The sequence below is a fragment of the Strix uralensis genome, chromosome 1, assembly GCF_047716275.1.
Source record: "Strix uralensis isolate ZFMK-TIS-50842 chromosome 1, bStrUra1, whole genome shotgun sequence".
Classification (NCBI taxonomy): Eukaryota; Metazoa; Chordata; class Aves; order Strigiformes; family Strigidae; genus Strix; species Strix uralensis.
In genome coordinates, this window is record NC_133972.1 from 109948402 (window position 1) to 109966172 (window position 17771).

Below are 17771 nucleotides of genomic sequence, written 5' to 3' on the forward strand. Positions count from 1 at the left end.
CAGCTCTTTGGTTGCTTATTTCCGCCACAGAAATGGTTTTACCTGAGGTCATACCAACTGGCAACTGTAGGCTTTGTAGCCAAACCAGAGACCGTGACACCTATGAATTATTGTCATACTTAGAGTCAAGATATACATTATAGTATAGGCATAGTTAGGATAGAATTCATATTTGCTTGCTTTGAACGCATCTAGAAGCATACTAAAATAGTGTAACTAACAACACACACATATATATATTTAATACTCACAGCATAGCCAAACACAATATGTAAGTATTTCATTTAAGTACGTAAACAATGTGTCCACCAAAGAGTAAACAAAAATGCGTAATTGCAAGTAGGAAGTGTGGGAAAACATATAAACAGCAACTCAAGTAACAGAATTTGCAAGATAAAGAACGAAGAACAAGATAAGCACAAGGGACAGCAAACAGGCAGGATATCCTACTGAATACACAAGTATCCCAGAAGGAGGACTGGCAAAGCCAAAAACAAGATAAGCAGCACTGGGAGCAGGTGAGATGCCTTTCTGGGAGAGGAGCAAGCTGCAAAAAGCATCAGGCATCCACAGGAACTTTACCCATAAAAGGGCTCTCAAGCCAGGTCACCTTGACCTCCTCAGCCATCAGCCACTGAGTACTGCAGCCACTGGTGCATCAGCACCATGGTATTGCATACTCACAGCTAATTTAAGATACAGTGGACTAATAGTTTTGTGTATGTAAAGCTATGTTGTGATAATTTGTAAGAAGTAATCATTGGCACAAACTGTCATTGTTGAATGTCAGTCTACTAAAGTTTTATTTTAAATTGGGTTTATCAGTCTTCTAAATACTCCCATCACAGCAATTTCTAATATTTACACACACACACACACACACACTTGTTTGCAATAATTTTACAAAAAATATTAATCATGGTTATCATGTTGAACAGTGTGGCCAATTTGTACTTCACATCAGAAGAGGGCAGAAAATGAGAATCTCTCTTTTTCTTTGTGACAGAGCTAGAGGCTGGTCACTGCCAGCATCTCTGTGTCTGAAGCAGGGTGTATAGATATACATTCTACATTGCTGACCAATAAAATACACTGACTCGTAGAGTTACCTTGTTCCTATGGCTTTGAAACACTCAAGGGAAATATGCCACTGCTGCAGAGATGAGTGATGAAGCAGTTGGATTCTGTTTATGTGAAGTTTTGATTTTTTTTAATAACTTTTTTTCCTCTTTGAGAGTATGTAGAAATGTGTGCAAAATAACTACAGACTGTAACATATCTAGAAGCCTCTGAAGTATTTGTTTAAATTTTAAATGCTGCATCTGCACTGCAGTTTCAGATATTAAACCCTGATGTATGTTTTGAATCCCTACAAATTATGCAATTTCTTTTCCTTTCCTGCTGCTTCTCCTTTCATACTACTACTATCAGCAAGTTTCTTTATTGCATACCAGGAGTAATACTGATTTCATCTGCAAAATTCAGGCTAGCCACAAGTTACCTCATCATTAAGAAAAGGATTCTCTACATTCATTAACAGAAGAATAGTAGCAAGCGCTCATGTAACCTTGACTAACATTTTGCTTTCTTCTCTTTCTTATTTTATACCATCCTTTTAAACTGTTAGTCAAGATCCTCACCTGATATAAAGTGATGTCACCCCACTGAAACCTTGACTAAGAGCAGGCTCAGAAACTTTCCTCCTCCAGATTTCTGTGGCCAAGTGTAAATTTGTAGCTAAAATATTTCTCAGTGTTTAACATGAAAATGTATAAGTTCCAAATGAAAACATTAAAATCCTCAGATAACATGAGTTTGTCCTGCATCCCTCATTTGAAAAGTGTTGGTGTGTATGTCAAAGTTTTAGTCATGCTGTACTAGTGCCAGGCCTATTGTGTGAAGATATATAAAAAGTACTACAATTTTCAAGTCAATCATTTTTGTAATTATTGTTATTACTTTTTTATTTTGATAGATTACCTTGATGCAGAATCCATGGCTTTGAAACTGCAAGACTCTGTGGGATTGGAGTGGATCTACAGGAGCTGCAGTAACTCTGCAGCCAGGTACAAAACATGTTAAATGATGCAAACTGTTCCAATCTTTGAGCTGCTTTCGTCCTGCTGCGTAATTGAAATGTTCGGCTGTCCTGAATGTTTGCAAAGGCTGGAAATAACTGAAGCAAGTGTGACAGAGGGACAATTGTCATGGAACTTTTTCTTTCAATTCTCTGCCAAGGGGCTACCATGCCTTTCCTCATGGTCATGATTTGCACATGGCTGTGTGCACAAGTTATGAGGAGTTGTGCTTGTGTCCATAACATCCAAAACTGCTAGGGTTCAGGTCAACATTAGAAATATTACTGAAACAAAATTACTTTCTGGTCTAGAGTGAATCCGTTATGCCTAGTCTAATAAATTGGACAAGTTTAGGAATATTTTTTGGCATGGAGATTGGCTCCCATGGCCTCAGTGACTGCTAGTGAACTGTCTACTAGTGAGCCTCCACAACTGGGTTCCTGCATGTGAACTATGGCACAAGGTTGTTGAAGAGCGAACCATGCCTGGAAAAGGCTAAAAGAGATTCTGGCAACTTGGGAGAGGCCACACTGATATCAAGAGTTGTTCTAACAGTTATGAACAGTTACAAATATATGAACACTTTATTACCTGAGAACATCATCAACCATGCTTGAATCTGCAGCTACTTAACCCAGCCTTAATGACATGGTTCCTTCAGGCGACAGAAATTTTAAAATGATTTTGATATTGCATCTGTCTGTGGCTTTAATACCAGGGATGCCATTATATGCAACGACAGTCTCCAAGTGCTTGAAACAAACATTTCCCAATGACTCTTTCTTTCCAGAATAATGAACGGATTTAAATCCAGTTGGTGGCCGGTCATGAGTGGTGTCCCCCAGGGCTTGGATTTGGGGCCACTCCTGTTTAACATCTTTATTGATGACCTAGATGAGGGGATAGAGTGCACCCTCAGTAAGTTTGAAGACGACACCAAGTTGGGTGGGAGTGTTGATCTGCTGGAGGGTAGGGAGGCTCTGCAGAGAGATCTGGACAGGCTGGAGCGATGGGCTAAGGCCAGCTGTAGGAGTTTCAGTAAGGCCAAATGCTGGGTGCTGCACTTGGGCCACAACAACCCCCAGCAGCGCTACAGGCCTGGGGAGGAGTGGCTGGAGAGCTGCCAGTCAGAGAGGGACCTGGGGGTGTTGATTGACAGCCGGCTGAATGTGAGCCAACAGTGTGCCCAGGTGGCCAAGAAGGCCAATGGCATCCTGGCTTGTGTCAGAAATAGTGTGGCCAGCAGGGACAGGGAAGTGATCTTACCCCTGTACTCGGCACTGGTGAGGCCGCACCTCGATTCCTGTGTTCAGTTTTGGGCCCCTCACTACAAAAAGGACATTGAATTACTCGAGCATGTCCAGAGAAGGGCACGAAGCTGGTGAAGGGTCTGGAGCACATGTCGTACGAGGAGCGGCTGAGGGAACTGGGGGTGTTTAGTCTGGAGAAGAGGAGGCTGAGGGGAGACCTCATTGCCCTCTACAACTACCTGAAAGGAGATTGCAGAGAACTGGGGATGAGTCTCTTTAACCAAGTAACAAGCGACAGGACAAGAGGTAATGGCCTCAAGTTGCACCAGGGAAGGTTTAGACTGGATATTAGGAAGCATTTCTTTACAGAATGGGTTGTTAGGCGTTGGAATGGGCTGCCCAGGGCAGTGGTGGAGTCCCCATCCCTGGAGGTGTTTAAGAGTTGGGTTGACATAGCACTTAGTGATATGGTGTATTTGGGAACTGTCAGTGCTAGGTTAATGGTTGGCCTAGATATCTTCAAGGTCTTTTCCAACCTAGATGATTCTGTGATTCTGTGATTCAATAATATATACAGAGTATGTCTTGCTCTGTATAGTTTTTCACGTTGCCTACTTGACATAGTTTCTATGTGTGTTATAATGGTTTCATTAAGTGACATCACAGGTGCTGTAGATTCTTTCTACCCTCTTGGACTCATGCGGGGAAGAAATATTATGAGACAGATGCTATTTTTTGAAAGGACTTTTAAAATGTGCTTACTTTTATAAATGGTGGTGTATACTTATGGTAAAGACAGTGAAAGAAGGTAGCAAACTTCATGCAATGCAAATAGTAAAGTTTGTGATTAGGCTTAAATCCTTTAAAAAAAGCGTGCCACAGTCTTGGCTTGGCCAGGAAGGCAGACACCTATGCATACGAAATAATTCCAGAACATCTACACTGTAAAGGCTTTTATACTTTATTCTTGATTTATATGGTCAAGAAATAAGTGAGATTAAGCAGAGACTGTGCTTGTCCAAAGCACATATCCTAATATTTTCCTGACCTCTAGATTGCAATTCAAATATAAAGATGATCAATTATGTGTGTTTATTTTTTTTCTAGCAATATTGACTCCCAAGTAAAGAATTGGAATTTTAGGGGAAAAAAGTATATCTCAGATATGTTTTACAGATCATCCCTTACCTTTTTTATTTCTGTGTTTCCTTTATGCACAATAGAAAATTGATTAGTGATGGGCTAAATGGAATGTTAAATCCACTTTGAATTCAAATAAATATGAATTTGGTATACATTTTTATTTATTTTCTGCATTTCCCAAGATTGGAAGAGAATATATATATATATATATATATAAAATGATGTAACTATTGCGGTAGCAACTTAAAGTCTGAACTATATTAAGGGAGGCAGTTTATAAACATGTAACAGAGTGACAGCCTTTCTCCTTAAGGATTACAATCTAAATATTAGACAAGATGCAACTGTTTGTTACAAGAAATAGACAGGGCAAGTGTTTCATATCTATTGGTTTGACATTGCAATTCTTATTCAGGAAAAGTTCCACTGAAATTAAAAATTCAGAGGAAGCATTGTCTGATGAAGGTGTGTGAGAACAGGTGATTTTTTATTTGAATATCACTAGGAAGCAAAGGCAACTGGCTTTATCTTGCTAGGAAGTAAGATTCTGTTATCAGAAAATGTCTAGTTTTGACTCTTGACCAGCAGTATTTAGATGTCTTTTGATATAATGTGCTAAGTGCATCTGGAATTCTTCGCTTAATCTCCAAAGAATAGGGCTTTTCCTATTGTTGTCACTGCTCTCCTTCCAGCAAAAATAAATTTAACTTAAATTTTTATTTAGTCAGTTTATCAAGTAAACATATTTGGGATGTATTTTTCATTATAATCAATGAAGCACGAGATTTTTCCTTCCAAGCTCTCCAAAGATGAACTTTTTATCACATATTTTAAACTTTCAGAAAACAGAGTAATCTTGTTTACCTGCAAAGTCACTGACATATTCCACACTGCAATAAACCTGACTCTCCACAAAAATTGAAATTATTTTGCAGTTTAGTCATTCTCATCTCTTTGTTTAATATGATTTCATTTTGTGTACAAGGAGGTTATACTGTGTTTACAGTGAATTCTTGGATACTCGCAAGTCTCTCTGGTAGAACTCCCGTGATCTTAAACAGAATTGAAAATTCATTCCTCATGTCCATCTTCTCTCTTTACTGAGTTTGTTTTTTTTTTTTTTATTAAAACAACTTAGAGAAAGACACAAACTTTTGTGAGTAACAAATTATTGTATATTTTTGGATTATGCTTTATTGCCCTGACCGAAGAGATCTTAAAAGTATAGGAATATAATATAGCCTTATCTTTGCCAATACAGAAGCTTCTAAATTTAAACTCAGGTACCTTTACTATGTTAAAGGAACATCAAATTACAGCTTGAGATAGAAATTATTAAAAAAATATTTTAATGTGTTGTCAGATTTTTCCATACTTGTGACATTATCACTCATTTTGAGATAAATTATATTTTTCTTAAAGGCCTAGTTGTTTTAACCAAATTACCCAAAAAGCTTGGTTTTCATTAAAATGTGATGCTTCTAAAACGCCATGATGGTCAAAAAGCTTGGTAACATGAAACGTAAAAGTTGCAATCCCACACAACAAGAAAAGTAACACAATATCTATTGCATTTAAAATCTTCTGATTTTAAGTCAGTGTCTTGGTTTATAAACATATATGTTTGTTAATAGTAGATCCTCAATCTGTCCTGGAGCAGCTCTGCTAGCATTTACTTTTTAAAATCCGATTTTCCTATTTGGCAAATATTTTCCTTCTGTTTTGCTATGTGAAAGACCCACACTGACAAAAAAATTTTGCTACGTGGGCAAAACAGTGAAGCTGGATGCAATACTGTCAAAAATTGTGCAACATGTTATATGGAAAATATTTTTCTTTAATTTTTTAGTTATAGCATATATAGATTTTTTAAAAAATAATTATAATAAGTAAACAAGCTTGACATGGATTTATCATTCTCTTGTTTAAGGTGGCTGTGCCCACAAAGATCTGTACATGACCATAGCAAATTTTATATAGCTGGCAGGAAAGCAACTCTAGACACTGGAGATTGAAGAATCCATTTTGTCCTCTAGGGCTAGCCTAGTCCTTTGGTAACAGGGAATACTGCAGGGAATATTACTTGCAGGGAATATTGCAGGGAATATTATGCAGAAAGCTTGCACTTGCTGGATTGGAGTTGAGATACACTTGCAAAAACTTGGCTTTTGACATTAAAATGTGCATTTGTGATTTAATAGCACAGAGGGCTAATTCATTGAATAAGATCTGAATTTTTGCATAATCCATTTTGAAGGATCAAAACCTACCCGTTGTATTCAGTAGGAGTTCACATTTTTTCCTGTGTCATTTTAACCCACAAATGGATGATGAGATTTAGCCTGTTGGATTTACCTGCTGACTTTGTGGATTAGCTGCCAGATGACTGTCATCTTGTCTTGCAAAGCTGTTGTGTGTCTGTTTTGGTTTTGAGTTTTGTCAATACTGACAGTAGTTCCATGACAATAAGCCTTGATCAACAATTTTCATGTTCAATTTCTGTCCTAACAGATGTGGCTTTGTAGTCATTATTTGAAATCTGATGGGCTGGCTGCTGCCAGAAAATGCCTTTCTGCTTATGTAGTGGATTTACTCAATTTTTCTAAAGATTTTAAACTTTCTTCATTAAAGGGAAACCATCAGCCTGCCATATGAAGACTTTGCCACTACAGTTGCCTTCGGATAACTCCTAGATTAGTAAAGGGTGAGCTGAAAAATTAAACACCTGTGTGTTTTAGAGAATGTCACTCTTCTGTGGCTTCCTGGGCAAGAGAGTAGGTAGTGGTAATAGCAGCAAGTTCCAGGTGGAGGTAGCAGCAAGAAAACTGAAAATGCAGCAAGCTGTCGCTGCACAGAAAGAAAAGACTTTAAGATAGATAGAAGTCCTGAATGTAGTATGATCCAGAAAATGCTTTAAGCTCAGTCATAACTTTTCTGTCTTGTGTAGCCCTATTTTAAAATGTCTTCTGCTGATACTCCTGGGAAAACCTACTCTGGCATTTTGTGTAAGGGTCAATCATTTTTTGAAGTAAGTCTTGAAATCTTGCTGTTTTGAAGATAATGAAAGAAAAAAAATTATTAATATTGGGACTGAAAAGTTGCTAGCTCTCAGCTTAGCTAGAAAGATTTTGTTAAGATTTCTCATTTCTCTCATATTTTCTTTCTTTTTACCAGTGTTAAAATATCCTTCATAATGAACTGGTTGTCTCGTAGACCTTCATTCTTGTCTCTTTGACTTACTCTGTGAGTATTTTCACTGATACAGATTTACTGATTATTTGAATTTGAGGAAGGGAGAGTGTTTAATTGTGCTATTCTGAGAGGACTCGGTGGGTAAGAAGACTCAGATTCTGGCAGAAGGATTAAGGAGGCCAGGAAAGGGAGGTGGTGAGACAAGTGCACATGTCTAGTGGACTCCGTTTTGTTTCTCACCAGGGCAATGCCACCCCCACCATACCACTGATTCAGCTCTCAGAAAGTTTGATTTTCTGCTGAATAAGATCCAGACACTTTGGACTGTATTGGTTAGATTTTTCATTTCTTTACTTGGACAAAGATATACAATGTTTAGGGATTATGTTTTTCCTTTTTCAATTGCAACCTATATACTTCATTGCCTAAGTGCTACTTTAGCATCAATTGCAAGAATATAAATAAAAAGCACCACTCTGTATTTGTTCATCTAAGACCTTGAAAAGCAGTAAATCAAAATCCTTTCTTGGTCTACCTTCAGTTCTCATGACAGGACCAATACATTTAGACTGCTGCAACTTATTTAGATGATGTTTGTCAAGATGGTGGATTTAAAACACATAGCAGCTTTTTTACAGCAAAGCTGATTACTATTTTATGTGTCTATCCCCATGGCAAAGTGGACCTTAAACATTTCCCCTTTCCAAGCAAGTTTACTCCACAGCTCATGACAGGGACAGTCTCTGTGTTCCCAGGAACAGCTTGGGTGTGTTTGCTTTTATTGCCCTTTAGAAGTCGTATCTTGTCTCTACTAGCTTTTCCCCAACACAGCGAATTCCAGTTTCTACCTGCTCTTGAGGGGTCAGTGAGAGAGACCAGGGTACAGAAAATATTTCCCATCCCAGGAAATTAAGCAGCACTCACTTTTTCCTCACAGAGGAAAAAAATCTAATCAGAACTGTAGATTGACAGCTGCAATTGAGTTATTTTGTCTGAAAGCCCGTTTCTGACTTTCTCTGTAGACTGAATAGCATGGGACTGATCCTGTCCCAGGTAAGGACCCCAAAGATTTTAGGAAATGAAGCTTTTGATACACACACACACACACACACACACACACACACACACACACACACACATTTTCTGGAGGAAGCCAAAGTGAAAAAAGTAGAATTTGGATTTTGTCAAGAGATCAAATGCAAAGCACGGAGCTTCCTTAATGCACCAGGGAGAAAGCTCAGGCTACATTCCTGCATCTAAGAGTTAAATGGTGATTACTCTTTGATCCTCGAAAGTATTTAATTCCCATTCTGACTTTTCCAGCTAGTGTCCCTTTTTTTAGGGCATGACTTTGAATGCAAGTTAAATCTTTGAAAATGTGTCAATGAATTTCGGCACTCAGACGTATAATTAATCTTCATATATTTCTGGTAGCAATGCAAACACACCTGTAGGATGTTTTCCATTGAAAACACAAGGAGAGGACCGGTAATAAATCTCAGAGTGATAGCTTTATCGTGACTGACAGAGCTGCTGGAGGCCTCTTCTTTATGAGTATAATTTGGGAGTATATAAAGGAGAGATTGATTTTCACAGGCCACTCTCTTTTCCTTAGTATTTATTCCTAGTCTGTACAACCCGCCCTAGTTTTTATTTTACAAAAAGACCTAACATGTGTGACTGGATTAAAACAATGGTTCCTATATTGCATTTCTATGAGTCAGCACAGGCCAACATGAACACAATTTAATTTTGTACTTCGCAAGTCCCACAACCAAGTGGTGTGCATGATTTATCATGGAGTTGCAGCTCTCTTCCTTGTCAAGACTTGTTCTGGATCCTTTGGAAACAACAGTTTAACCTTTTGAACTGAGCCAGTACCTACTAGCTGGAGATGATGAAGTGCTTTGAGAAAGAGGCTATGGAAGTAATGAGATGTGACTGTGAGATGAGCCTTGCTTGACAACGTACAACAAACCTCACATCTCATGCTAAGAAGTGGCTGTCATTTTGATCTGCATGAAGTTTAGTGCTCCATGGATTTGAGCCACTCTGTGTGTGTTGAGCCAAATCTTTCTTTTAAAGGGAAAAGTTCTGCTGATGTCCACAGGGCCACTCAGTAAGTGCAAAGTCGAGGAACTGGCTCCTTGACTAAACCTCACAGCATTCATTGGGTACATATCATTGACACATTTTAATGATAGGGAAATTGAAAACTAACATTTTAAATAACTTGATTAAGATGTCCTTGCCCTAAGCTGAATCCCTTGCACCATGCTGCCCCTAGATACTTTTCCTTTTTAACAAATAAGATGTCCTTGAAAATCAACAATTGCCTGTTTTCTTAAATACCCCTCCATTATGAACCATGATGATTCTTTCTTATTTATTTATTCTGCGGGATGACGAGGCAGTAATTCTGTATGGGACAGAGAAAATGAGTGTTACTGGGAGTTTACCAAATATACCAAATGAAAAATTTATGGAAATGAGAGACCCTATTAGAACAAAGAACATCTTTCTGCTTGCTTGTGCTGCTTTATTCTTCCTCAAATCCACAATAGGACCTTTTCTCTGCTGCTTCTTTTATTTAGAATCAAAACAAAATGAGGAGAACACAGCTTGACCACAGCAGAGATACATATCTTCATTTCAGTTCAAGACATTTCAGTGCTGTGTCAAAAAATGTGTTAGAGACAGAAAGAGATTCAGTCTAGCTGAAGTAAATATACTGTACTGCCAATAATTGTTTTCTGCATTAGTTAGTCCCATTGAAAGTATTAATGAAATAAGGAGGTTTTTTTTTTTTTTAAAGTGTGATGTAATTCAGTGCCAGCTGGCTGACCAAGAGCCTGGGCTAGGCTATATCTGTCACTCTCTGAATAGGAAGAACAGATCTTTTATTTTTCTTTGTTAAAACCTTGTATGCTTGGCTGTACCAGACCAGGCAGATTGCTTGAAGTGACTGTCTGCCAATGTAATTTTTGTTGGTAAATAAATATAAAATGTTGGGATCTTTCAAAGATGGGATCGGGAGGCAATGACTGATGCCAAGCAGAGCGCAGTCATTTCCTGAGCAATAAAACTACTCTATCAGCTCACCTTAAGCTTAATTTTCACAAACTCCATTTGTTGTGTCCCTTCATAAGCAAAGCTGTTAAACTGAAAAATCTCCTGTGGCTATTCTGTAATGTCAGGCTCACCTGGCTCCTTCTCACCAAGCCTAAACAAAGGGCTATCCTTAGACCTGTCCCATATGATTTACTTTTTGTCTTCCTGTCAGCCACCTTACTGACATTGGTTAGTATATATGCTGGTTTTGGCTGGGATAGAGTCAATTTTCTTTATAGTAGCTAGTATGGGGCTATATTTTGGATTTGTGCTGAAAACAGTGTTGATAATACAGAGGGGTTTTAGTTACTGCTGAGTAGTGGTTACACAGAGTCAAGGACTTTTCTGCTTCTCACATCGCCCCAAGTAGGCTGGAGTGCACAAGAAGTTGGGAGGGGACAGAGCTGGGACAGCTGACTCCAACTGCCCACAGGGATATTCCATACCCTATGACATCATGTTCAGCATATAAAGCTGAGGGAAGAAGAAGGAAGGGGGGACGTTCAAGGTGATGGCATTTGTCTTCCCAAGTAACTGTTATGTGTGATGGAGCCCTGCTTTCCTGGAGATGGCTGAACCTGTCTGCTGATGGGAAGTGGTGAATGAATTCCTTGTTTTGCTTTGCTTGTGTGCGTGGCTTTTGCTTTACCTATTGAACTGTCTTTATCTCAACCCATGAGTTTTCTCACTTTTATCCTTACAATTCTCTCCCCATCCCACTGAGGTGGAGTGAGCGAGTAGCTGTGTGGGGCTTAGCTGCTGACTGGGGTTCAACAACCACAGTATACTGGAAGGAAGTGGAGCAAGGACAAGGTGATGTAGGTATGCTGATGTAAAATAGTCAGACACTGATAATAGATCTGGACTTGGAAAGAAACCCGCTGAGATTCATTTTCTGATTTGTACCATTCTTCCAGAGGAGGAATGGTTATGGCACAACATGAAGCAACATCTCCCAGGCCTGAGGAAGGCAACACTACTTCAGAAGTGGGTATCATCTGGTGAAAAGAGGTATAGATAAACCTGCTGCAGCCTCAGCCCTGACGAAAGGCCTAGGAAAGAATATAATAGCCTTGCCTGTTGTTGGTAGGAATAAATTAGTCCCATATTGCACTGTAGTTTATTGACATAGGAAACTCAAATTGTCTTTTCCTGCATCATGGGAATGATTGAAGGTAAATTGAGAGTCACTATTAAGATAGGCATGTATTAAATATGGTCAGCAGAGAGAGAAAAAACAATTTTTTTGCAGAACAATTCAGAAAGGGGAAAGTCCTTTGTAGAAAGGAATAAACTCAACTAAAAGCAAACAACTATACAATTCAATAAAAGGTTGCCCTCTCCAGTCAAACAGATACAATTTGCCACAGTGTGTATAAAGAGGATCTTTTTCAATTTAGCTATTTCCATTAATGTATGAACCACTGATCAATATTAGACATCACTTAGCTTCTCAGGTCGTGAGAAACAACTCACTGGCAAACATTGTATTTCTAAGACACAAAGTCTTGGTGTGGTAAATATATGACCATGCAGACAAATTGAATACTTTCCATGGAAGTTGAGGGCCAAATTAATAATACTCCTTCACTGTGTCAAAGGTATAAAGTTTCAGGACTATTCCAAAAGCTATGGATTTCTGGAATGTCACATCAGCATGGTTCTTAAATACATCCAGAGACCTCTGGAGAGGGAAAAAGACCTTTCATCAAGCCTCACCGGCCCTCATATCCTTGTGGGGTCTAGCAGATTTCACATGTAAGGAGGGTCTGAGTAAGAGGACTACAGAAACACAGTCAGAAAGCTACATGCCAAAACCACCATTTGTAATTTCTGATTGCTTTTTGTTAGAGCAGCTTTCTGAGGCCTCAACTATCAACATGTCTCCATCATATCCAGCACTGAACATATCTGTAATTGGACACTGTTCTTGTCCTGCAGTCTATAGCACTAAGGGCAACTAATATATTAGCTGTTATATAGATGGAGAACTGGGAGATTAAATATCTTGTCCAGGGTCGAAGAGGAAATGTGTGACAGGTCTGGGACTTGTGAACCTGGAAATGTCGAGTTGAAAGCCTCAGCTGTGGCTGTATATTTACTCTTGAGTGTTAGCTGACTGTACATTTAACAAAGCACTCCAGAAGACATCAATATGTTACTGTTCTTATTGGAAAATGACTGGACAACCATGCTTCTTTTGATAAGTAGCCAAATCTTGTCTGGGCAAATTATTCAGTTTTGATAAATTGTACAAAGTAATTTGAAGAATAGATTGTTTTGTCTTCTGAGTATGCTTATGTAGATTCTTTGGAGAAGAAACTGTGTCTCCTTCTTGTAAATATTAATAAATAATGTTTTTTACATTTCACTTAGGGGCAATCAAAAAGGCAAGAAATAACCACAATCGTAAAGGCTGAGCTACTAACTCAGTTCAATGCCCTCAGAAGAGCTTTAGTCAACAGTGAGCTCAGTCAGTTAAAAAAGATGGACTAAGTATAGCAGGGATTTTGCCTTGTTTGAACTACAGAGCTTCTCCTTTAGCTTAGTAAAAGAACAAATGCTTTGGGAATCAATGACCCAGGTTATGGCTCCATTAGTAGTTTGGCCCAATTTTAATTAGCTGATGATGTGTGCACTATCGTTTGCTAATAAGGGGTGTAATGATTTTAGATGCATGTTGTTATAAAGCCCCCAGATTTTACGTGTGCACTGTCCAACATTAAGCCTTCTGGGCTCTTCTGGGTCATCTCCACTTCTAGTAGGAATCCTGCAAGGGTGTCCAGGTTTGAATGCAGCAGAGATGCTGAGCGAGGAGCCTTTCTGACTGGTGCTGTGCTGCAGTGGCTTTTGACAGATGGATACCCAAATTCTCCCTGTAATTAACTGTGTACTGAGGGTCCATTAGAAAGGCATGTGATGGCCCTAGGCCACAAATTTCTGGCTTCACCATGGCCCTGGAAATATCAGGTTAGCCATGAAATAATTTCAGTTTACACCATGTGACTAAAATTGAGGCAAGCCTTTTAATACTATGAGTAGCAGGGTAGGAGGTCACAGGAGATGGCATAGGCGATGCTTTTTCAGAGAGTGATTTATTCTTTTTCATGTAGCAAAAAAGGAGTAAATATTAATCAGAACACTTGAAATTACTAACTTCTTGTTCTCTGTTTCATAGGTATGCTCTCTTCAGTAGTGTGATTGTCTGTTCTTTTGAGCAACAAATGAGGGAGTTTATAATTTGATATCAAGGGGAATTCATAAGATCTAATTTAGGCTACTTTGCTGTTTAACAGAGATACAATACAGAGCTACCTATAAAAAAAAGGAGACACAAACCCCTCCAGAAAGGCAAATTGGGGCATATCTTAGATGTGTAAGTTAAAAATATGTGTCCCCCACTAAGTCTGCATTTTGCGTGTGTGTTGTTTGTGAAATAAGAAGGTGCTATTTCTTTGCTTAGCAAAATGACAGAATCATAGAACAGCCCAGGTTGGAAGGGACCTCGAAAGATTGTCTGATTCAACCTTTTGTGGGAAAGGGAGCCTCAGGGAGATCAACTAGCACCCTGTCCAATCACATCTTGAAAACCTCCAGTCATAGGAACTATTACCACATCTCTGGGTAAAAATGCTTTATCAAGAATGCAATAAAATGCATTTTAAAATCCCTGTTTACCAATAATGTATCTGAATAGAAGGGGAAGAAATGTGAAATGCCTAGTGAAATATTCTGGATCTGATCAAGTATAATGACCCCCACAGTAAGGAGCAGAGGAGATTTAGTGCAACATGTTATCAGTGCCAGAGGATCCTACCTTCCTCAAAGTACCTCCTCATTTCCTCTCTCCACTCTTTAGTTTCTATTTTTGCTTATTTTACAGGATTTTCTGCCTCTGAGAAAGGCAAAGTGGCTTCCTTGTTCCCCTATAATAAGGTTGCACATAGAACTTAACTAGGTGGTTTACCAAGTCCTAGGGGATTGCTTCTCATAGAGGAAAACCAAATTCAAAGTTAATGCTGTTGGGACTGACATCTCTACACAGTTCATTGTCAGGCTGATCTCCTAAAATCCCCGAATGGGTGTGGGAAGCCCCTTTGGGTGTCTAATGATAATGTGGTTTTCCTCTTTCATTAACTTTTGTATACAAGCAGCTATCATGCTGACTGGATACTAAGCTCTTACTGCCCATCTACATCCAAGTCAATGCTACTTAAGGCTAATCACATACTAACTACATATCCCAGTGACAAAGCTGCATCCCCACTCTGTCTGTATTGATCTCCCATCAGTCATTTGTAAGTGACCGTGCTAGACATGGCCCTTGGGCATTTTTCCAATACAAAAGCCACTTAACATTAAAATTGCAGGATCTCTTTTGGCTGTTTTACAAGCCTTTATCAAAAGCATTTAAAAACCTACCTTTAATCATAACTACTCTATGAATTTTTTTCACCTTTGACCATTGACCCCTTTAAGATAACGAGAACATTTGTGCACCAGGCTGCCCTTCAAGTTTTATTCATTGCCTGAGAGGACCACTAGAAGCAGTAGCAAAAATAATAGAGAGAAAACCCTTTTACAGCAGTGTTTGCTTCATTTTAACAATAGCAACATTAAAAAGGGAGACCGGGTCATTATTTCAGACATTTCTATACCCTTTGGGTCAGGTGACCATCCCTTTACTTCATTCAGATGAGCTGCCTCTGTCTTCCTAGTCCTCTGCCATAAACCCTTTCACTTCTTGGCATGGAGACTGTGTTTGTTTTACGTATCTATGTGAAAAGCCAAACTAGTACAAATTCTTTTACTCTATCACTGCCACATATGAACACTGAATATATAATTTCAGACACTCTGTGGTTGTTGGATCTTGTTCAGGAGGTTAGATGAGAATTTTAATTGCATAATTCTGCCATCCTTTCTTTTCTGCACTGTTTCAAGTTCTCCCTAATTTGAGGATACATCTACAGCTTCGGAACAAGCTTAACAAACCATCTTTTTTCAAGTTTAGTACTCATCCAGCTAAATCATCTTGTAACATAGTTTAGCTGTATTCAAGCAGTAACTATTTTAACAATCACTCTGGTCTTGTGCAAGGCTGTTCACACTGGCCTGTGGAAATTATTAGAAAATAATTGTGGTAGAAAGCTGTACTGTTTGCACACAAGTCTGTAAGGTCTCCCCCTCACTAGAGCTACAACCTGCTTTATTTGTTGGACTGCTTTGAAACTTTAAACACATCACAGACAAGTCTTACTTTATTCCCATAAGAGGATTCATCAGTACATTTGAAGGGCCATATGTTGAGTTGACACTATCAACTATAGGCAATATGCCAACGAAGTACTCAGGCAGGCAGCTCTTCCTGAGTTCCATACTATCTATTTTTTGACTATCTATTTTGATTTGTGTCTCATAAAATGCATCAATTACATATATAAGGAGAATTTCTCCACAGGATGTTAATGGAGTAGTGTACAGTAAAAGGTCAAAAGCACTGTGACTGATCCTCTTAGAATAACATCCAGGAAAAGCTTTCCCTAAAAAAGACAAAGTATTTATAGTAATGATAGCAAAATACAAATGTCACTTTAGAGTCTATTTGTCTAAATCAATGGTTCTCAACATTTTTCACTCAGTGTATTGCTTCTTAGGACTAAGACTAGCCTATCTGCTCCAAATTTCACACATTTTCTACAAATGGCATGCTTGGCTATATAAAACCAGATCTGATAAGATGCTGGGATATTATAAAGGAAGCAAGATTAAAATGAACTAATTTAATGAGATGTGTTCAGCTGCTTGTTGCATCACTTTATGTCTGGCAGTATCGTTGCTATACAATGGCGATGTTGTGTTTGTAGATACAGTAACGAGGGAACTCTCTGCCAGTGGATGACCAAGGACACAGAAAAAGTTAGATATCCCCAGCATCCCTGGCAAACACTGACTGGCAGAAATATGTGCTTGACTGGAATCTTTAGTTCTTCTGTTCCTTTAGTATCCTCAGAGAAACCTGGTCTGAAAAATGCTTAAATTTGAAATCACTTTGTAGATTTTTTCACCTGGTGATGAAAGTCTGTGATGGAGCATTAACAGCCCCAGATCACACTCCCTGGTGTGTTGGACCGAAGTGTGCCAATTGCACTGAATCCTATGCCAAACTTAGCTATTTTGGACAGTAACTTTGAAATTTCAAGACGGGCAATAAGAAAATACTTTTTGAAGCCGTTGGAGTTGCAATACATATATTGTACTAACCCAGCTTGTATACGAATATATTTTTCCAGGCTTTAATTAAGCATATAAAAAATAAAATTAAAACTCTGCCTCAATTGTAATCACTTTTCTCTATATTCTCCATGAATTCTTCCAAGGTGCAAGGCATTTTGGTTAACTGACAGGTTCAGAGTATGTGCAATTCTTTAATACTAACCTGTTTAGTAATCTTCTTTTCTAATGCATGATAGGCATTTTAAAAAGTTTATTGCATTATATGAAATACTACTAGTACTGAAAACATAAAAGAGAGAAGACAATCCAGACAAGGAAGATGCCCCTGGTAATTAAAAACAAAAGAACAAAACCACTTACACAATATATATGTACATACGCACAGAATGTGCAGTGCTCATAGTAAACCATCAAGATACAAGTGCTTAGTGTACATTTCTTCAGTAATTTTTTATAGTAAAATAATTGTGAAAGGGAGTCACGCCAAAGGCACCAAAGACTGAAGTCCTCTAAAGTCCTCTAATGCAACCAATAGCTTTAGCAAGGCTCAGCTTTTCCATGCCGTGGCCTCATTTTTCCAGCATGGAAACATAACTTTACAGACTAGTTCAATCTCCATGTCTGTTCAAACTTTAATCTGATTAAACATTCATTGGTGTTATATTTAGTGGCTTTTTGTAACATGGGCATTTGTCTCCCTAAGCCTAGACTGACACCACAAACTGACTTAAGTCATGTCATCAAACTGTTGGCAACTTTT